This window comes from Mizuhopecten yessoensis, unplaced genomic scaffold (assembly GCF_002113885.1).
Source record: "Mizuhopecten yessoensis strain PY_sf001 unplaced genomic scaffold, ASM211388v2 scaffold9385, whole genome shotgun sequence".
In the NCBI taxonomy this organism is placed as follows: domain Eukaryota; kingdom Metazoa; phylum Mollusca; class Bivalvia; order Pectinida; family Pectinidae; genus Mizuhopecten; species Mizuhopecten yessoensis.
The window spans coordinates 1,061,131-1,084,680 of NW_018408021.1; the positions used below are offsets into that span (position 1 = coordinate 1,061,131).

General features: G+C 37.1%; 1 long non-coding RNA gene and 1 pseudogene across 1 annotated transcript; one reads left to right on the forward strand and one right to left on the reverse strand.

Annotated features, from left to right (window-relative positions):
• The first annotated feature begins 2,011 nt into the window (after positions 1 to 2,011).
• LOC110457966 lies at positions 2,012 to 2,539 on the forward strand. The gene is made up of 2 exons (XR_002463748.1): positions 2,012 to 2,152; positions 2,334 to 2,539. It is a non-coding gene; the product is annotated as an uncharacterized LOC110457966 (long non-coding RNA).
• A 16,133-nt stretch (positions 2,540 to 18,672) lies between these two features.
• LOC110457957 overlaps positions 18,673 to 23,550 on the reverse strand; it is a 5,130-nt pseudogene continuing 252 nt past the window's right edge.

The following is a 23,550-nucleotide window of genomic DNA, read 5'->3' on the forward strand; positions in this document are numbered from 1 at the left end:
CTTGTTCACTGTTTGTGAACAAGGTGTCGTAAACCTGCCTGAGCCGGTAAGCCCCCTGATCTTTGTTTATAACGGGCCCCTGTTTTCTGATCTGTATGGCCTCCTTCACTTGTCGCACTCGCTGGTTACTCTCTCTGTCCATGTTCTTAGCCTACTCCCAGTCTATAACATGATTTACTTTGTTGACGTGGTCCGTTATGGCACTTTTGTGCATTTCTCTTTCTGATGTTCCTGTTGTTATCAATGGACTCAGCTTCCTTTCGATGTTCTTTCAAACGTGTTCCGATCTTCCGTCCAGTTTCCCCTATGTAGACCGAATAACATTTCTTACATCCAATTTTATACACATAGTTACAAGTATCGTTGATAGAAGATTTGTCCTTGGGGTCTACAAGAATGTTTCTGATGATCTGGAGTGGTCTCATGCTGGTCGAGATGCGGTGTTTCTTTAATATCCGTTGTATTGTCTCTGATAGTCCTTTGACGTATGACATAACTACGTTTCCCCTGGTGTTCCCTTTTGTCTGCTGTTTCTTCTTTGTCTTCACGTTTATCGCCGGATTGTTCTTGATCTTTTCATTTACGGTCTTGAAGGTCCATTTAGGGAATCCACATTTCTTGAGCGCTGTTGTAATGTGCTGCTCTTCCCTGATATTGTCTTCCGGTTCTGTGACCACATTGTTGCATCGGTCAAGTAGCGTCCGTACTACTCCCAACTTATGGTGTAGATGGTGGTGGGATGTAAAATGTATATACTGGTCTGTGTTTGTCGGCTTCCGGTATACTAGCAAAATCCATCTGATTTCCTCACAATGGGTGTGTCTAAGAACGGTATGGAATTGTCTTTCTCCTCCTCCTGGGTGAAGTTGATACTGTTGGCGTCGTCCACAGTGTAAAGGTGTGAGTCAAGTCTCCGACATGTCCTTTCTTGAAAACCTCCAGCACATCATCCACATACCTTTTCCATAGAGAAGGGGTACATGTGACAGGGGCTGTGAAAAAAGCTTCCTGCTGTAGGAACCTGTATAGTTGTGTATTCTATGGAACATGTATAGTCCACTATCGGCCTAAGGGGGTTGTCCTTCTTATGTTTTTTTGGGGTACAACATTTCTGGGGACATTTCCCGATGTACATGTAGGAAACAAGTAATAATATTGGGCTTTGGTAATCTTACCTTCCTCTTTCAGTCTCATCAACATTTTGACCAACTTCCGTTTGAATATTCCGGTTGGATCCTTCTGTAGCTTGGTGTATGTTACCTTCTGATCATAACTATCCTTCCCCATCACAAAATTGTTGCTCTGCCTTTGTCCGCTGGCAGGACTATGATATCGTCATCCTTGGCTAATGATTTCCGGGCGAGTCGTTCTTTCTTCACTAACGTCACCAGTGACCAAGATGACATCGTTTTTTTTACATAGCAGTGTCTACATGAATCTTGCAAATATGCATTACATTTCTGCTAAATGACAATTTTCAGTGATACAATTATAAACTATTTAATGGATATGAATGGGTTTATCTTTAACAAACATACATGCATATTCAAGCATCTCTTATTACAAATGTATGACTGGTGTATTCTATCATACCATGTGCTTTATTACTCGACATTCGTCAGTAAGATATTTTCTCAAAAATCTGGTGTAGTTGTTTGTTTTGGTAATAAGCCGATAGTTTACTAGTCAGGCTAACTGAAGCTGTCGTATTTTGGCTTATATTTAGTAGACTGTGTTGTTTCTGACCTTGTTGCTTAAGTTCTAACTGCCATTCTCATTGCCTCTGAGTTTAAACAAAAGACAGAAAACATATTTTTCAGGAAATTTGGGGTTTTTGTGGTTGTTTAATATTTGGAGACGAAATTCTTTGTCAACGTTCAGCCTTTCTCGAAATATAGAGACTTAAAATGATATATTTTGACCGCTACTTCAAATTGTAACAAAGAAGTTAAATAATTCTGCAATATTGATTAATATGAAATAAAATATTGGAAGGTTAATATAATTGTGATTTTTCTATTTATGTTACGGTAGGCTTTAAAACGACGTATCAAGGTGCTACGGTGACTATTGACGCGGCTGTGAATCCTGATAAACCAGACAGTCCATATTACACCAATAATAGACCGTCCCACCACAGCAGTACCTCACGGTAATGTTTTAAACCTCATGGTTACACACTATTAACAACTCGAACGTGATCGTTTTTTTTGAGTAAAATTTATGTGAACGAAACGAATATCTTAATGTAGTATGACATAACAATCATAACTTGAATATATAAGTACGAAGCGTGCATGATCTTTATACTAAAGATAAAATGACTTTTCCAGGAGTGAGGATTATCAAAAACGTCTTTGGATCTACACCCTCGATTGTCTAAAACCCTTCATGATGGCCGAAGTATGGAATAGGCTGACGTCGTTCATTCGAGCAGTGGAAACGGACGACACTTGATTCATTATTAACAATATAATTCGACTTTGTTAAGAAGGACTAATATGTGATGCTTTTTTTCTCTCAAATAAAGTTCAAAATCTATCTCAGTTCGTGATTTTGGCAAATCAACGAGAAACAAATATTTCTTGTAACGTACATGACTCCAATTATACTTACATTTTACTAACGAAGATACGGGAGAGTTGCTTCACCTGATTACTAAGCACATATGTGATATAAATCAAATTCCTGCTTTTCCCGAAGGACCAAGTGAGCTTATGCCGTGGCGCGGCGTCATGTCGTCCGTCTGTCGTCCGGCGTCCGGCGTCCGGCGTCAATATTTTGCTTTAAACAACTTCTTCTGAATAACCAAAATGCATAGGGTGATGATATTTGGCCAGAAACAAACTGGGATAAAGGGCTACAAAGTTTGTTAAAATGAATGACCTTTACCCATTTTCAAGGTCACAGGGAGCAAATATGTTCAAAATCATTAAACAATTTGTTCTGAATAACCAAAAGGCCCAGGATGTTGGTATTTAGTCAGTAGCTTGCTGGGATCAAGGACTACCATATTTGTTAAATTGAATGACTTTGACTTATATTCAAGGTCACAGGGGTCAGATTTGTTTAAAATCTTTAGACGACCTCTTCTAAATAACCATGGGTCCCGGCATGTTGATATTTTGCATGTTGCATCCTGAGATGAAAGGCTATAAAATTTGTTCGATATAATGACCTCTTTCGACTTTCAATCACATGGGTGAAATGTTTTATAAAAAATTAACATGTTCTTTTGAATGAATTTTAATCATTAATACTGATATTTTGCCTGTAGCTTTATTTTAGATCACTTTTAAGGTTACAAGTGTGAGATTTATACCAGGTGAGCGATGCGGGCCCATTGGTCCTCTGGTATGGAAATGTTATCTTCAGTTTAAAATATTGAATCAGCCGTTCATATAGGAAATAGTGATAAGGGATCTGTAAGCAATTTCCATATAACAATATATTGCAACATTCAGGAAAATGTAATACAATACAATATGTTGTATTCAGTGTTCAAAATACTTTTCATAGAAAATGTTGCATGAACTTCAGTTCAACAAATTTTATAGATAATTTGAATTTAAAAAAAATAAAAGTTTGAAAATTCTCTTACAACTAAGCTTAATTTTGATAATATCCATTTCATTTTAAGCAGCGTTTCTATAAAATTATTTCGTATCTGTGCTTTAACCCTAGAAATAGTTAGATATATTCAAATATGTTGGCATTTCAAAAATAGTCATATTGCAAAAATACATGTTTGTATTGTCAAACCTTGCATTATATTGGTATTGCAATGTTATTGTCAACCCCGACATACAATTGAAGTACTTGTATTATTGTGTTATCTCTCTTCGATGGTAAACATTGACCAGTAATTTGATAACAGTTATTACCATAACATAAGTGGTTATTCAAACATAAGTGGCTATTCAAACATAAGTGGCTATTCACTCGTATGACTGACACTAAGTAAAGTGATGGTAACGCTGTACTTAACACAGTACTCGCTCGTATGTATGATATAGAAGATGCAACAACTGTAGACTACTTTTACATGCCATGGTGTTCTATAATATAAAACTGCAGTGCTCACAATATAAACTTAGTCCTACATGTTTTAGCTGATAAGACAAAATGCATGACGGATATTTCTTTATTCGAACAATGAATTGCATAAGATAATTTTCAATGCTGAATTGTTAAATATAATACAATGGGGGGCCAGGTGAGCTTGTTCCATTGCGCAGTGTCCGTCCGTCCGGCGACAACGTTTATCTCGAAATAACTTATTTTGCACAACCAAAAAGCCAAGGCTGATACTGTTTGGCCAGTGGCATGCTGGGAGGAAAGGCTACCAGGTTTGGTCAAATAAATGACCTTAACCCATATTCAAGGTCATAGGGGTTCATTATCTTAAAGAAAATTTCAACAGCCTCTTCTGAATAACCAAAAGACCAAGGGTGATAACATGTGGCCAGCAACATGCTGGGATAAAGGGCTTCCGACTTTGTTCACTTCATTAACCTTTTTTGCAAGGTTGAAGGATCCGATTATGTTTGAATTAATTACCTTCATTCATGTTCATGGTTACTGGGGTTAATCGTCTTAGAAATACTTTTAACAAATTCTACTAATAACCAAAAGGCCTAGGGTGATGATATTTGGCCAGTAGCATGCTGGGATTAGGGCTACCATGTTTGTTCAAATCAATGACATTGACTCATATTCAAGGTCACTGGGGTCATATGTGTTAAAAATTTAAAAACAACTTCTTCTGAATAAACTAAATGGCTAGGGTGATGATATTTGGCCAGTAGCATGCTTGGATGAAGGGTTGAAATGAATGATCTTCACCCAAATTCAGGGTCACAGGGGTTTATTATCTTGAAGAAAAACTTTCGCCAACTTCTTCGGAATAACCAAAAGGCATAGGGTGATCATATTTTGCTAGTTACATGGTTGGCGGAGCATTTATCATATTTGTTTAAATGAAAGACATTTGCCTTTAGTGAATGTTTAAATATTTCAACAACTTCCCTGAACAACTAAAAGGTCTAGGGTGATAACATTTAGTCATTTAAATGATCCCTTTAAGTACTTTTTTATTTTGTTCAAATGAATGACCTTCACCTATATTAAACGTCTCTGGGTTTAACATTATCAAACCATATATTAAATGTGTTAAATCCAAAAACTAGTTTGAAAAACATTCTAACAACTTAGTCTGAAAAACAAAAAGGCCAAGGATGATGATATGTGGCCTGATACATATTCATATAAGACCTATAAGGTATTTCCAAATGAAAGACCTTCACTCATATGCAAGGTCACATGGGACAAATGTGTTGAAAACTTTAAAATATGCTTCTTCTGAATAACCAGATGCATAAGGTGATGATATTTGGTCAGTATCATGCTCAGATTAAGAGCGATCACGTTTTTTTTCGTGTAAATGACCTTGATCCATTTTCAAGGTCACAGAGTCAAATGTCTAGGGCGGTCATATTTGGTAAGTTGCCAGCTGGGATTAAGGGCTATACATTTTTTTTACACTTTCAAGGTAACAGAGGTGAATATGTTGAACTATTTTAACAGGTTTCTTGAATGACTAAGATTCATAGAAACTGATATTTGACCTGTTACTTTATTTGAATCCACTTTTAAGGTAAGATGTGTGCGATTTATACCAGGTGAGCGATGCAGGCCAAGTGGGTCTCTTTTTTTATTGATGAAACTCATATATATAATAATCTTTCGACAGAGTCAGAAATTATTGATATAATAATATCGTTAGGTTTGCATTGTCATTACAGGGGAAAACACATTGTTTGCATTTATGTAGCACTCATCAGTTATGTACAGTACGCTATAACAACATCAGCAAAATGGTACGGACCGCATCTGCTTTCTTGATAAAAATGTACATGTGGTTATAGGCTAAGAAGGGTCGAACGGTGCTTGATTCTCCTGAAAGTATCAAAAGTATTGTCGGTCTGTAGAAAACGGCCGAAAGATAAGTATCACACGCTATTATATCCGTTATCGAGTCACGGTAGTAGCATGGTTATATATAATGAGTCAGGTAGTTTGTTTTAAGGAGTTACGGTAGATGTGTAGCTATATCTAATGAGTTAGGTAGTTTGATTTAAGGAGTTAAAGTGGATCACGATTATATTTCTTTAGACAGTTAATGGTGATTACCATAGAGGAGTTACGGTAGTGGTTACAATGTGAATTAATAAGTTGTTTTATTTAGCGGGTCGCTGGAGTAATTATATTTGATGAGTCACACTTATAGTCACATTAAATGAGATAACAGTTGTGACCACCTTTAGTGTATTATGGATGTGGTTACATTAGTGAGTTATAGAAGTAGCTCCATAGCAGTGGCTATCTTGAATGAGTCACGGTGATGGCCACCTTGAGTTGGTTGCGGTATTGTTACAATGCTGTGTTCAATCACGATAAACGAGTATCTATCATTATTTTCAATGTACTGTATAGTTACTCTAGACATACTATCAACCGTACTACACAGAATTTATCTGAAGAAATTTGCCTATTAGTTTTGAAACAAAAGACTTGTATCATTATTTGTGTACAAATAATATATATAAAACAAATACATTTTCTATACCAGAGTGCGTTTGTAGTCCTAAGTTATCCATATAGACTTGTGAACAATTTCATGATAACATCTCATGAGTGTTGGAGAAAAATAAGGTAGATTTCAGAAACACAAAATTGATGTGCTGCACCCTATAAAACAGATGTGATGTTTATCTGGGCCGGTATTCATGAAAACCGTTCTCATGCTCAAGAATGATTTTTGTGCTCAAGCCATAATTCTTGATTCGATTATAAATTAATAAAACAATATAATTTTTTCAATGATTTGGAAAGGAATGGAAGAGACGTAAAGCCGAAAACAGTTTCCACTGTTTATATTTTACTTTTTCGATTGTTTTACATGATTTAAGTGAGATACAAGAAAGCTGGTTTGAGCACAGATTCCATGCTTGAGCATGAGAACGGTTTCATGAATACGGGCCCAGGTGTCCCTCCTTCTACTACATTTCAACTTCAGCTTACGGGACGTGCTAGGTTGCATTCCACCTTGTATGACCTTACAGTAGGTTACGTATACGTACGATTACATGCTTCCCAAACCAAAGGTTTAACAGTATTATAAACTAGCGTAGTATAAGACTATTTGGTTTGGTTTGTTTGTGTTTTACATCCTATAAACAGCTATGGTCAATTAAGGACCTGCCAGGTTTTGGTAGTGGAGGAAAGCCGGAATTAACGAAGAAAAACCGCCGTCATACGTCCAGTGCCTGCTCCACGTCGGTGTCGAACCCGCGACCCAGTGGTGGAGGGCCAGTGGTAGTAGAATACCAGACGCCTTTTAGCACTTGGCCACCGTGGCCCCTCAGTATTAGACTAAAGCCACTGTTGATTGACCGGAAGCGTAACATTGGTTTTCAGTGACAAGGTTTTATTTGGTTTTACATGCTATAGAAAAGCTAAACAAAGAATTTAAAGAGGAAAAAACTAAAGGCACAAAAGGCCTGTGCGATTATGACGAATTGTCCATGGACGTGATGGAGCCTGATTTGTCATATCTTGCCTCCGCCAAGAAGTTTATCAAAGAATATCTTGACTCTGGTCGTTCTATTCACATCCTCATCTGTAACGAAGGAGTAACCATGTGTCCCCCGTGTAAAGATGGTGGAAGCGTTCGTTACGGCACTTTTTCCCACCCCGACACGATTTCTCACCGGGTGAGAAATCGTGCATAATATATGGGCATAGGTGACACGTTTTCTCACCCGGCACGATATCTCACCCCAACTATCTATCACATTACGGGTTTTGTCAGATGGATTTCATCCGTTGTGTTTTATTTTTTCGAATAAACCTTATTTTACAAAAACAAAACATTTTTTTCTCTACTTTTAAAATATCTTTTGTTGATAAGGATGGAAACACACAGGGAATCTTACCGTTGGAGGAAATTTGACCAAGCGGAAAAAGCCATGTAGTCGGGTAGATAACCCCGTTCCTTATCATGTCTGATTGGAAATTGAACCCCGGTCGAAATGGTGAAAGGCAAGTGCGCTAGCCAACCATACTTTGTCTTGATCTCAGTTTCAACAAGACAGCCAGTAAAGTTTACTCCTGTAAAATCTGTTCACTAACTGTTTCGCAATCTGTCGGAAAAATTGCAGTTAACAGTGAAGTTATAAAATTTCAGAAACATGTTAAATATGTTGATAGAGAAAAATTGAAGTAATATTGACTTAGATTTATGTTAAGTATAAGCGTGCAAAGCCTTTTCCTTACTGCTACTTGTCTCACCGCGCGCAGTGTTGAAACTAATCATTCATGTGCATGTCACAAGAGCAGAATACAACGAATGGCTACTTTGTGTTCGACAGGGTCAGAGGTATGTTTTTACATTCGAACACGATTCGTTTGCAACGCGTGTATTGATTGGATACGGACCATGTTCTAATCTGCGATAGAATCATGATCAATCGTGTTGAGCTCCTCCCATCGCACTTAAGCCACGCCCTGTTTCTAACCAAAACAACATGGCGTCAAGCTCGCCTCTCAGCGGAATCCCGCTGATAAAGCTAGCAGGCAACAGAACAGAAAGGACCGATGAAATGTTTTTGCTGAATAAATTGAAAATTAAAGATAACATATTTCCAGTTCTTACCTCCATTAATTACTGAAACGTGCGTTTCCATCCGTGTGAAAGCATCTGGTTAGATCCGAAGTCAAATGAAACATTTCACATGTTCAGCATGAATTTTGCACAAAACTCTTCACAGATCTAAACATTTAATCACGGATTTTGTCGATACGCACAGATTGGCATGCACACTGACATGGAAATGTAAGAATTTGGTCAATATTAATACAAACGTGTCGTATAAACTGGTAACAGGACGTTCAAGTACAATCCAAATATTCGGCCTCGTCAACATACAGACGGAGCGATCGCCTGTATGGGCGGGGCAAAATGACCGACTTTTGAAAGCTTCTTTCTGATTGGTCAGTCATCTTTAGAATGACACGTCGCCAACACAGGTCACAAGAGTACTTTGCTTCGTACTTGTAACAAGAAAATACAATGTTTCTAAACGTGTTTAGTGTAGTATATTTGTTAGGGTGTGGTAGAATGGGGATAGTGCGTTGTTTTTTCGTGTCTATACTGGCGATTAGAACATGGAATTTGGTTTAAACTCTCGACCTATCGGTCTCGAGTTCAAACCAAATTTTATGTTCAACGGTGTTGAATGATGTCCTTAGCAACGGTTACGCCAAGATGACGTTGCTAGATACGGTAGGGTTGGTGCTTACTGATACCCCGCTAGTGTTAAATTGTCTCCTTTGTTTTGACCAGAATCAATTTTAGTTTTTGTTTCATAAGGTTGACCTTTTTGAGGGTTTCAGCTTGTGTTACATTACGTTATCGAGTTTCCGGCTTATGCTACATTTTTCGGTTGTCACACTGTGTTTTCTTTGGTTGTGAGAACAATTTCTATCATATTGCGCACTTGGATAAAATCTCGATTCCACCTGCGGGTGCCTTACAATTTTATCCACATGCTTGAGATGAGAAAATTGTTTTCAACGAGCGATGAGAAAATCATTTGAACGACAAACACTAAAAATAATGTGTGATAAACTGTTTATCGAATCCTCAGTCTGCGACAAACGTAAACATACAGGAGATTTAAAATATAAACTTTAGTTTAATTTACAACAATTATGAAACAAGTTATTTCAACTTATAATAATCACTCATGTTGGCCAAGATATTAGCGCGCGGGGTCTTATCGTGGGAGGAAACCCGAGTACGCGTATAAAACCCCACTTGGTCGGGCAGGTGACCCAATACCTTTTCACATCCGATCCGGGGAAACGAAACCAGGCCCCCTTGAAGAAAGGTAAGTGCGCTTGCACCACTCGACAACCCAAACAGAATATGTGCGCGGAGGAATTCCATAAAGTAGGTGGAAAAGATATTTTATCGTCATTGACTTTTCCATATGCACTTTTACGCTTAAAATGGTGATGAATTCTCGCAATATGTTGCGATAACTTCATATATATGTTTATGACGGACTATTTTCTTACGCGGATCACTCTTGTGTTCTCAAGTTGTTCTCAAGTTGTTCTCAACTTCTTCTTGAGTATTCTAATAAATATATACTGATACCCAATGATAAAAAGTAGCGAATTTATCATTCTGCCGGTAGGTGGTATAAAGTAGAGTATAGATGGTATTACGTGATCTAGACGGCTATGTCAGGAAAAGTACTTTGCAGTCTAATAAACGAGTGTGTCAGTGGGTTGCAATTGCTGTATATTTATTTCTTTTCTTTTATGATACAATTTTTAACACATTTTTATGACATGGTGCGGCGTCCGTCGTCCGTCAGTCATCCGTCCGGCGTAAACTTTTTACTTTAAACACCTTCTTCTCAATAACCAAGAGGTCCATGCTGATGATATTTGGCCAGTAGCATAGTGGGATGAAAGGCTACCAAGTTTTTCAAATGAATGACATTGACCCACTTTCAAGGTCACAGGGGTCAAATGTCTTAAAATCTTCAAATAACTTCTTCTCAATAATCAAAAGGCCCAGGGTACTGATATTGGGCCTGTAGCATGCTAGGATGAAAGGCTGCCAAGTTTGTTCAAATGAATGACCTTGACCCACTTTCAAGGTCACAGGGGTCAGATGTCTTAAAATCTTCAAACAACTTCTTCTCGATAACCAAGAAGCCCAGGCTGATGATATTTGGCCAGTACATGTAGCATGCTGGGATGAAGGGCTACCAAGTTTGTTCAAATGAATGACCTTGACCCACTTTCAAGGTCACAGGGGTCAGATGTCTTAAACTCTTCAAACAACTTCTTCTCGATATCCAAGAGGCACAGGCTGATGATATTTGGCCAGTACATGTAGCATGCTGGGATGAAGGGCTACCAAGTTTATTCAAATGAATTACCTTGACCCACTTCCAAGGTCACAGGGATCAAATGTAGTAAAATCTTCAAACGACTTCTTCTGAATAACCAAAAGGTCAAGGGAACTGATATTGGACCTGTTGCATGCTGGGATGAAGGGCTACCAAGTTTGTTCGAATAAATGACCTTGACCCACTTTCCAGGTCACAAGGGTCAAATGTCGTAAAATCTTCAAACGACTTCTTCTGAATAACCAAAAGGTCAAGGGAACTGATATTGGACCTGTTGCATGCTGGGATGAAGGGCTACCAAGTTTGTTCGAATGAATGACCTTGACTAACTTTTAAGGTAACAGGGGTCAAATGTCTTAAAATCTTCAAACAACTTCTTCTCGATAACCAAAAAATCGAGGGTACTGATATTGGGCCTGTAGCATGCTTGGATGAGGGGCTACCAAGTTTGTTCAAATGAGTGACCTTGACCGACTTTCACGGTCACAGGGGTCAATTGTCGTAAAAACATCAAACAACTTCTTTTCAATATCCAAAAAGGCCAAGGGTACTGAAATTGGGCCTGTAGCATGCTAGGGCTACCTAGTTGGTTCAAATGAATGACCTTTTCCCACTTTCAACTTAATGTCCTTGTTCAACATTCAAGGTCACAGGCGTCATATATATAAATTTTTTAATAGGTTCATGAATCAAACACTGATATTCTGCCTGTAGCTGTTATTTAATCGACTATTAGGATTACAAGTGTGAGATTAATACCAGGTGAGCGATGCAGGCCTATTTGGTCTCTTGTTTTTCGTAAAGGTCTCTTTTGTAACTTTTATTTACATAAATACATAAAAATAGTTGATAAACTGCTGACGCACGATACCACAGCATAGCATTACAGACACTTCGAGGCAGGTGAGTAATTCATTTGATATACAAAAAAACCCAAAGTAACTTGAAACTAAAGAAAAAGACCACAACAGGAAAAAATACTGAGACTGTGATAGGTGATGCAGAAAGTAAAACGCATTTTAAATCATAGTATCACCATAGTATGTAATACCTGCTGTAAAATGTCGGTCACCTTGTTGAAGGACACCAACTCCGGAGGAATGTTTTAAAGTATTCAAACAAAATCCGATACTCTTTGTTATGATAAAGGGAACCTGATATTTTAATCATACCATATGTATTTTGTTCACATGGATTCAGTGAGGCGACAAACCGGCAGACATTTACGGTGCCCGTTAGAGCTATAATATGGAAATTATTTATTAATGACTGCCACAAATTATCTGGAATTGCTTATCACACGAATGTTTATGAATCTATATTTTATTCATTAACTTTTGAAATACGTAACAGAAGTCTTAAGGTGGCTCCACACTTTCGCAATTAACCACCAAAATTCGTTGAAACTTTCATATAATGGTTATGCAACTATGTAGAGTTGATTTTATGAAAATTTAAACATTCCGATAGTTTGGAAAAAATACTAAAAAAAAAATGAATTTTCGTCAATTTTAATATTTTCCGTTTTTTTGTGTGTGTGACATTGTTCGGAACAATAACAACAATAATAAAATGAAAAGAAGCATTTCTAATTAACCCTACAAATATTTTATTTATCGCAAAATATGTAACATATGTTACACAAAGTGATCTTTATTTAATTTGTACGGATAAAAGTGATTATCTACAAGCTAAAAGCAAACAGGACACAAAGATCTATACATATAGAATTGGAAATTGAACCAAATATACACAATGGCTTTATAATTAATTTATTTTACATTTTACAATCGATTCGATCTTGGTGAGAATTATCTTCCTTGAAAAAAATCGGAACTTTTTGAAGAGGGGTGACATTTACACAATGACAGTTGTCTCTGTTTACATATAACAAAAATGATCGAAATAAATCAAAGATATAATATCAAAATTATCAATTTATTGTTCTTTAATGGAACCAAATTACCCTCAGTCATGTACACTTTGGACATCATTCCACAGTCCGCTAACTCACGGTATATGTGACCAGAGGCTATCGCATGGTATGCCGTTCTTACGTGCACTCAAACATGCATTTCATAGGTATCTTGATAATTTACAAAACATAAGTAGACCACATTTGTAAACACGATTTAATCGACAGAGCGAAACTCCCTCAACAGCGAAAATCATAACGACCTCGAGCTTATGAACTCGTGTTGCACAGGTGAGGTTGGTACGTCCGCATTCCATGCGCTTCCTATATGACCTTCTTGAGGTCGTTTGGTCGCATGTCACTGTCTTCCCGTGAGTCTGTTTATGTCTATGAATTTGAAAGCTTTATTCCTGAAGTACGTGTGATTATACATTTCCCGGTAAAATCTCGATATCGGGTGTTGACATATCATCGGCACGCACGTGTACTATTGTTTACCAGGGTCCTGTTCGTTTATGCGGAGCAACCGGTTTGACCGTTTATAAATGTAACAATTTCGAGTATAAATCCTGGCGGACCCGCAAATGTGTATGCAGGCCTTGCATGGCTTTCTCAAGGCTCGCCTGAAAGCAGCATCAGATGACTAGGTCCGACCTTATTTAATAAACTAACAACAGTGGTCCTATCGGTTTGACCGTTTAAACGAAAACGGCCCATGTGTTACTATAATTTGCACTACGATATTGAATGCCCAATACGCAATACGGAAATGACGACACGGTGTACATGCACATTTCGATCAAGATAATTGAGTTCAAGCTGTACTTTTTCCGGAAGTACGTCACGAAAATGGACGCTGATGACGATGTGTGGAGCCACCTTAAGACATACTTGCTCATTCAGGTGTGTACACTTCAGTTTATANGCTGATGACGATGTGTGGAGCCACCTTAAGACATACTTGCTCATTCTGGTGTGTACACTTCAGTTTGTATTCTGGCTTCCTTTTAAAAACTGTTCAGTTTGTTTTATGGTGTTTGCGTCATCACTTTTCAATATTTAAATTAGAGTATAAAATCAACGCTAACATGTAATCCCTGAACGCTGTTTTTATTACAAAACTATCCAATTTCGGTCTCATCTATACAAATGCAGATAGTTTGTCGGTCTAAGCCAGGGAAACATGGGGCTCCCAAAAGAGGTAAGTAAATGTCCGACTTTTTGGTTAAGGATTTTAGTAGCCGGTTCGTGGTCTTTCAACCGAGCAACCGGTTAACCGGCTAACCAATGACAACACTATATTATAATCTACATACCAAATCTATAACATCGGTCAATATCTAAATGTCGACCAATCAGAACCTGACCTAACACGGATATTTTGTCAAATAAAAAAAATCAACGCAGATCGCAGGTAGTGTTCGTTGTGACCTTGTACACTTTTACATAGGTATATTCGACAATGCATAAATTTCGACTCGTCAGAAGCAAGTCTGCAGCAGCCATTTTGCGGAAAATGTTGGCATTTGTTCCCATCTTCAAGAACACGATATTTTTTTTCAATTAAACGTCTTTTATTGTGGTCTATAAATCAGAACAGAAATTGTTGTAGCCTGAAATGACTCAGCAAATGATAGGCCAGGATTTAGATCTGTTCGGAAACATAACATCGAATGTCATTAGTTACTACATGTATTATATGTAACTGCAGTACACCTCTATTACTATGATACTTGTATCCCTCTGTACAGACACGCATGCTTATACATTAAATCTGTGTATGTTACATATATTTGTTTACCATTTTAAGTCAAAGGTGTTGAGATAAAATAAAACAAGAGGCCCAGATGGCACCTGAATAATAAAGCAACCGTTGGAAATCATTCTTATTACAAACAATCCCTCCGATAGTACAAAAGAAGAAGTATTTTAAGTATCAAACCTCAAATTCCCCTATTAAGCCCCCTATCATATTAACCTATTGAACCCCGCAAATCTGCACCCAAAGGGACCGCACCCATCATTTATAAAAAAAATAAGAACCCTTTGCCCAAGGATACTCCAGGCCAAATTCGGATAAAATCTCTCAAATGGTGCATAAGGTATTTTTAAAGATTCAATTAAACCTCAATTTCCCTTTTGAGCTCCGCCCCTCTGCACCCTAAGGGGTCACGCCCACCGTTTATGCAAGATCAAGGCCTTTTTGCCCAAAGGATGCTCCAGACCAAATAAGGATAAAATACACTTTATCCCTACGGTAGGAGAAGGATTTTTAAGGTTTACCTCTATTTCCCCTATGCGGCCCCACCCCTCTACCCCAAGGGGCCACACCCAACGTTTGTACAAAAAAGTGAGTGCCCTTGGCCCAAGGATGCTCCAGACCAAATTGAGATGAAATCCCTTAATCCCTATGGTAGAAGAAGGATTTCAAAGATTTTACCTTTATTTCCCCTATTTGGCCCCGCCCATCTGGTCATATGGTTCTCAGGAGGATAAGGTCGAAACCACGGAGAAAACAATCGAGCCGCCATTATTCCGTCAAGCTGATCTGCCATATGGCAAACCTCGGCCGATTCCGGTACCTTTCATTGTATCCGCTCAGTCGTTTATGACTAGTAGCGATTTATAAGAAAAGTTGACGGACCGACGGACGACGAGCCATCGCATAAGCTCACCGGTCCTTCGGACCAGGTGAGCTAAAAATGAATTTGCACACTAACGTATAATATCTTGTGGTACAGACCGACAGCTTTAAAATATTTCAAAAATTGTCTATCAAAACACTGGCAACTAAAAAACTCGGCCTCACTCGGGTCAGTTGGTCTCCTCCAACTGAAACCTTTAGCTTGTCAAGGTCACATGCTGAAAATGTCATTAACTCTGTACAATTGGGCTATGCGGGGCAGTCTGCCCACTTTGCACCAGCTGTAATATTTAATAATGCCTAGAGAGGGAATTGAACCCTCGTACATACATGTAATCCAATTGGTCTTTCTTAAAATATTAAAGAAAAATAATAGACATTACTAAAATGTTGTTTAATCATTAATATTTCCATTATCACTTATTTCAATTTCAAAAATATTTCAACTTTAAGATTATAAGACCACAGTGAGTGAAGACTCATATACCAGTAGATATACCACCATCTCTGTCTGCTCCCCATCCACACAAACAGAAGTGGTAAAGTGTGACATTTGACCTTTCAACATTGAGCGATGAGCACCAAAATCTAATCAGCTGTATACCTAAATGTTACCTTACCATGCATGTTGTATAATTATAAACCAAGCTGCTGAGGGTTTCATAAGATATCTCATACACAAGCCTTTGACTTGAAAAGTAGTCGGGTGTGACATTTGACCCTTTAACCTCAACTGACAACCATGCTATTACCTCTTCCACTTTTGGTGTGACACTGCAAAATATGTGCCTCATATGACTTTATGACTTGGATGCAGTCTGAGTAACAGGCTTCATTCTTCAGCATTTCTGAGACATGACATCATCTAAAGTATGTGGTATATGCTGTGGAAGAATTGACTTCATCCAATCAAATTTAGCTGTGTATGTTGTCATGATTCTTCCAAGTAAAACTTTTAACGAGTCCTTATACATCTGATCGTCATCACTGGAAGGTACAAAATTCTCCCAAGTCACTTCATCAATCTTCTGCAGACAGGAAGTGTCATCCAAATGGTCTGTTTTAATTCTGTCAAAGAAGAAATGTGATGCAAAAAAATGGTAATCTTTATTTGTGTTGTCCATCCGAATGTCATTTGTGGTAACATAGATATCCAAACTATCACCATTGATTTTGCCATCTTTTCCCTGGCTCACTTTCTCTATGATGCAAAAGTCAGAGTAGTCTGAAAAGTCTTTCAATAAGTTCCGTTTTGTTTCGTGGGATAAAGTAACATGGACCTGGTTCAGCCTTTCCAATAGCTAAAATGTGTTAACATGCATAGTAATGCATTGGTCTAATAATGAAATTAGAATTTTACATCAATTTTAAACAAGTAATTAATACTATTTGATAAAATCATGTGGCTTTATCCTGATAATGGAAATTTTAAACTGAAACTGTATTGAAAATTCACATTTAATAAGGTGTATTACCTACATATAATTCTAAATCAGATTTATCATTTAACACAATGAAATAAAAAAAATGTTGATACACTCTTTTCTCATTAAACATGCAGCAACTTGCTGCAAGATACCTATATAATTCTTGTTCAAATAAAAAACTTGTTACATGTATGCTTCCCTCTTACTAGTAATATGCAAGAAAATTGTAGAATTATTTTACTTTTAAATTTTCTTACCAATCATTTTTTCACAAAATACAGCAGTCCTTAACAAAATCGCCACCTAGAAATTAATAAAACAAATGTAAACAAATGTAAACATTATGAAACACATCATATATGTAGTTAATGCAATAAAATTGGTTGATTTAGGTAAGTGTGACAAAACCAAAGTTAGATGATCCAACATGAAAACGTTAAATTACATTTCTTGATAACTACTGACCAATTTTAATGTTGCTTGCCTTTACATGTACATGTACTGTAGATGGAAAACTTCAAAACATGGGATAGAAATAAGGAATAGTGTCAGCTGATCTGGTCCAAAGGGCCCGTAGAATATAAAATATACAGGCCCTTCTGTAGACCATACAATTTCATATCCTACAATGGGATTATATCCACCATTACAATTTACATTCATCATACAGTTTATTCATTCACTGACATTTTACAGACATCATTGCACTACTCATACATTATAGGCATACCATTTGTATAATATACACTTTACATTCACCGTACACTTCATCATTCAATGCAATAAAGCACTGATATTATAAACACTATTATATACTAAGACACAATACTATATCCTCATACATTATATTCATATCTTAATATAAAGTACTATGCTTCTCATATCATACAATTACACTGTGTAACCAACAGTATTACAGTTATTACACAAAACAGTATTTCATGCATCATACAAGGGTATACCGGGTAGTATACAATTACATGCACTGACATTAATTACAGACATTATAATCATCAGTAACGTAATATAGGTATTACCCTTCTCTAATTACTGCAGTATACATTGTTGGTATGTATATTTATAAATATATGGGGCAAAGAAGTAATTTCAACAGTGTGGACAAGTTTAGTTTGTCAAATTTTCGCAGCAATCCGCTCCTTTATCAAGACACAGTGAAACAGAACAGTTACATGTACATATATACATCATATTACAAGAAGATAGAACTGATATACAATAATTGAAAATAAAGCTGGTATGAAAAGACCAATAGTACCCTCGGCTAAAGACAGCCGAAGGCTGTTTATTTATATATATATATATATAAAGAAAACATTGAGAAGTCCTTGTGTTGGAATTAAATATAAAAAATAGAACAAAAGACAGNGATGATAAATAAATAAGCCCTTGCGAAGGAAAATATAGAATAAAAACAAATTTTTCAGATCGTCTGATCTGAAAAAATTGGGTTTATTCTATATATATATATATATATATATATTTGTGGGCAGCTGATATGTTTTAAAAGTTAACAAGCCAGGCGGACCAGCCCATTGTAAGATCAGCTGGCCCTTCATTAAACTGATATAATTAATGGTCCCAGACAGACAGGCTTGTGATTATTTCTACCCCTGAACACAGCAAATGATAAAGCCTCAATAAACATAAGAAACAAAACTTTCAACTTTAAGGGTACATGCAACATAAAACAAATGCTTTTTTTCTTCTTATACCTTATTATCTGCATGGTATCTTATGCACAATGCAGATATAATGCGTTGAATAGCACAGGCCCTCACATTTTTCCAATGTCGGATCATACCATAGATCACTGACATTGTTGACAACTTGGACTCTGGTGAAATTTTGTCACCTACAAAAATATGTTATTGTTTATAGTATCAGGTAGACTAATTAAGCATTCAATTTAGGATTGCAGAACAAAATAAAGAAAGTATAAAAATTAGGCTTGTCTATAGATACTTTTGCCGTTGCATCCAGGCCTTAGTGACCCATATGTGAAGAGAATTTCTTGTTTGTCATTTATAATATTGATACTGTAAATTTATAGCTACTGTAAAAAAGAACAAAATACTCACCAATAGCAGAAAATAAAACCCTGAAGAACTCAGGACATTTCTCATACATTTACCTAGTAACATCCCTGGACCAGTCTCTCTTGCACAGTTCATTTGGATCTTTCACAAATAATATACTTTTTCCAAGTTTTGTAACAGTTTGCACAGACTTGTCAATAACAGGTAATGTATCACAAACTAGCTGCTTCATAAAATCATCGGCAGATGTTTCGGTCGGGGTATCATGTTCACTTTGTATACTGTATGACTTAGTATAGCCGTGGTCTGGCAAAGAGCTAGAAGCTGGACACGGAGTTGCTGCAGGTGTGGGCATAGATGTGGAAGATGCATGACATTTAAACTCAAACATTTCAACTTTTCCACTGAACGCTGAATCTGATTGGCGACTGACATCTTAAGGGACGATGGAGGAGTTGTTGACATTCGCTTCTGTCGCTTATGTATGCTAATAAACTCATCAATGTTATTGATACATGTTTCCTTTAAACTGACAGCGGCTATGATCTTATTCATACAGACATGCATACTCGCAAGAAATTCAGTCTGGAGTTTAACTCCTGTAAACTGTTTAATGGTATCAACATACTTTTCCTTCCGAGCTTTAAATTTAGTCAAGCAATATAGGCGTTTGCTATCGGAAGTACATAAAAAAACAATATACCGTTTCCTCGGATAAAACACTCTTCACATGAGTCGTCTGCTTCATGGGCGCCGCCATACTGTATCGATCCGGGAACTTGAAAGTAGTTCCAATGGCGGAATTCGTAATACAGCCGAAGTTAGATGTAGATCTGCCGAGGTGTGCCGAATGGCTGATCTGCCAGATCACGGAAACGCCGTCTATGACGTTATTTTAAATTGTTGATGACGTCATTGCTATTGTTGAACTGTCAGATTTTAGAGAGCCTACGAATAGGCTATCTGGCACTCAACGATGGTAGCATAGAGCCTATAAATAGACTCTGTGGCATTCCAGGGGTTAAGGACAAGATATCATTAATCAAGTAAATATAAATATTTTCGTCGTTTCCTAGTTACATACGATTTTGTTGCTTTTAACTTTCCTTTTCCGTTATTTTCTTTGTTAAAATTGGTATAATCAATATATTAGTTTAGAAAGAATTGATTGCTATACGAATTACACTTGCATCAATAACGCAGCGATAACTCTTTTAGTGAACTCTTGTTGCGGATGTTGAATCATCAACTGGTGGTAAGGAATGCAAATCGACTTTCGTCCGTGGTCCGTCTGTCGTCCCTCGTCTGTATTTAACAAGTTTTGTTATCGTTATTTTTCAGAAAGTGTTGGAGATATCTTTATTAAATTGTATATGTAGCTTCTCCCTTGGTCCGTTGTAATACATTTCTACTTTTGAGACCGATCAAATAAAAAATTGTCTACAGGCGGCCATCTTTGATTTGACGGTGAATGTTTGCTATCGCTATTTCTCAGAAAGTACTGGATGGATATCTTTCACAATACTGAACTAGTAAATATGTGAAACGACAAATTAGCTTTAAATGCTGTCTTTTATTCACAGCAGTATGAAGTTCTATTAAACCTTAGACTGCCACAGGGCCGATTTGGGCCGATCTGAGACGATCTAGAAACTGTTTGTTCTGAGGAGCCATTTGTGTTCAACTTTAAACCATTGTAAAAAACTATATCGGTACCGAAGATGCACATATCGTATACTAATAGAAAGCTGAGAACCTCATCTTGAAGCTCATGTATAAATAGGATGACATGATTTCCCCGTTCTTTAAAATACCAGTCTATAGAATATAGGAAAAAGAACAAAATCACTACAACACAATAAATACTGCGTGTACTGTTTCCTGCTTGTTACGCAGTTGAATATTCTAATGTAATCTCTACAAAAATCTGCACAGATTCATTAGACGATTAATATATATATATGAATATATTTAATCCTTTTTTATTATAGATATATAAGTATATTACTTCTTTGCCGATATATTTGTTTGTTCGGATACAGTGCCATTATTGGATTATACTGTCGTTATTACTTATGACACCTATATACATATAAATATAGTAGATAATAAATAAATAAGTCCTTGGGAAGGAAAATATAGAATAAAAACATAAATCTTTCAGATCGTCTGCTAGGCCTTTCTGCTTTCTAGGGCTTCTTCACAAAAACCATTAACCAGTGAAATCCGTTAATATTTAAAAGAGTTATGGGACTTTGAACTCCAACATTTGCGATTATATGACGCCCTGCACAATTTCTTGCGTATTGTGTTCAGATGTTTACCTATTTCGGTGTGTGGCCTTATATATTGAGTGGTATTTGTAATTTTTTTCGAGAGTAATGGGACTTAGAATGTTTTCATTAAATGTCATTCTAGGCAAAAGCATATCTAATTATAAGACTGTGTCCAATGGTACATATTTGATAGTGTGTGTGTTTTTTCATGCCAAGCAAGCAAATGTTTGGTTGTAATGTATGGTTGGAATCTCAAATATATGAATTGCAATTTTTTAACTTGGCCCAAGGCCTAAGGGGCGGGGCTGAACCCTGAAAGTACTTGTTGTAGCCTAAGTGTTTCCCAATCCTCATGACCAGCAATTGCATATATGGTTGGCAGTGTCTACCATTTCCATGCATATGTTATGACCAAGAGACGGAATCCTAAGTTACCAGCAATATATAGCAGGCATACATACAAGCATGAGTATATTCGTCCTTTAATGCCAAATGGGCATAGATATGGTGAAATGGTTGAGATTTCAACCGTTCCATGGTTTGATTCAAACACTTAGTCCTCATGCATCAGGACTGTCTCTTCATGGTTATTGGGGATCTCAACAGTTTCCAAAACTGTTGCCAAGGTAGAAGCTTGCTCCACGAACTGTGAGAATATTTTAAGAACAATTTGAAACAAAAAGGCTAAACTCAAAATTAGGGGAGGTTTACTTTGAACAATTGTTATATTTTGTTGCGAGGGTTCTGTTCAATAAGTGAGAATCAATCCAATCAGAACATTGCTTTAGGATGAGTCGCTAAAGCAATGTATTTAAACTAAAATATAAATTTGGGAGCTAAAGTTCTCCGTTTTATATTCTCGAATACTCATGTCCCCTCAATGTAAGCATTAGGATTAACAAATAGATGCATGTACAGACAGTCGTTCAGATATGAGAATTAAATGCTAACAAATCATTTGCAAAAGAGACAATTGTGTCATTATTGCTCAAAGCTGAACCAGATGTGGAGCAACATATTGAGATATTATTCTGAAACCCTAGTTTGGCCATTGCATTCTCTTTCTCCTGTTACAAAATTGATGAGCTTGCCAAGCACTGGGTAAATGCTTAGCAAGGGGAAAATATATCCGAACTTAGGTTGTAAATACATGTAGGTGAATCTTCAGAGGGAAAAGGAGGGAGGAATGTAGTGAAACTGAACTGGTTCGATCGTCGGCGACCAGGTAGCTCAATTACTAATCAAAGCAAATGGTCTGAAAAGAAAAAATCCAATAGCGTTTCTTCGACATAGGTTTGTGTGGCTTGCAGTATAATATAAACAAACTATGAGTCGTTTTTCCTAATGGCAGCTGTTTGTTCAATGTATTGATGCAGAGTTCATACCACACACAATTGTTGTAACCTTTGAACATTGGCAATGAAAGGGTAGGAGTTTTGCGCAAGGGCGCTTATTATTTGATCATGGCTATAATGATACACTTGCCTGTGTCCGTTTTTTCCCCCACACACGTTGTCCAGGTTCAATAGATGAATCGACTTATACCTTATATCCAAGCCCTGTGTGACACAACTTGCACCCACTTACTGTTGTATTATTTACACTTCGTCCTTGTAGTTGGTCGCCACGAGTCCATGATGCTATTTACTGGCTCTGTTGAAATGCCTTTACTTTACAGCGTTTCCCGGACAAACGGAAGTTATCGAGATTCATTTTTTTCTTTCTCGTGAGTCTCTGTCACCTTGTACCCCGGAAGGCGTGACAGTGTTGTTTTCCTTTTGACAAAAGATAGATTGGCAGTTCTATCAGAAGAGGGGTATGCTGTTGGAACCAGCACTGTGTTGTCCATGCTTGCACTATTACAATTGATTCCATCTGATACTGCTGTATCTTTTGCAGCATTCGACTGATCAAACTGAGAGGTGGAAAACAGTAACACAAATTAAAGGTATTCCGCGACATTGAAAAAAAAACACTGTACAGCAGAAACCTCTGGATTAGCTTTCAAGAAAATATGTGGTTTACGTTGGTAATTCATGCGCAAAGCAAACTCCTCAATTTGTCTGTTATTTCTTTAAAAGCAAAATTAGCATTGGATTTCCATTCAGTTCTATCATGGAAGATACGTGATTTTTGTGTACTGCTACATTATTTATGCCTCGAATGCGTGTAGCGGTGACCTAATAATACTTTTAGCCATGCTGTCGTAGCATGGGCTGTGTTACCCTCCGCCCCCCCCC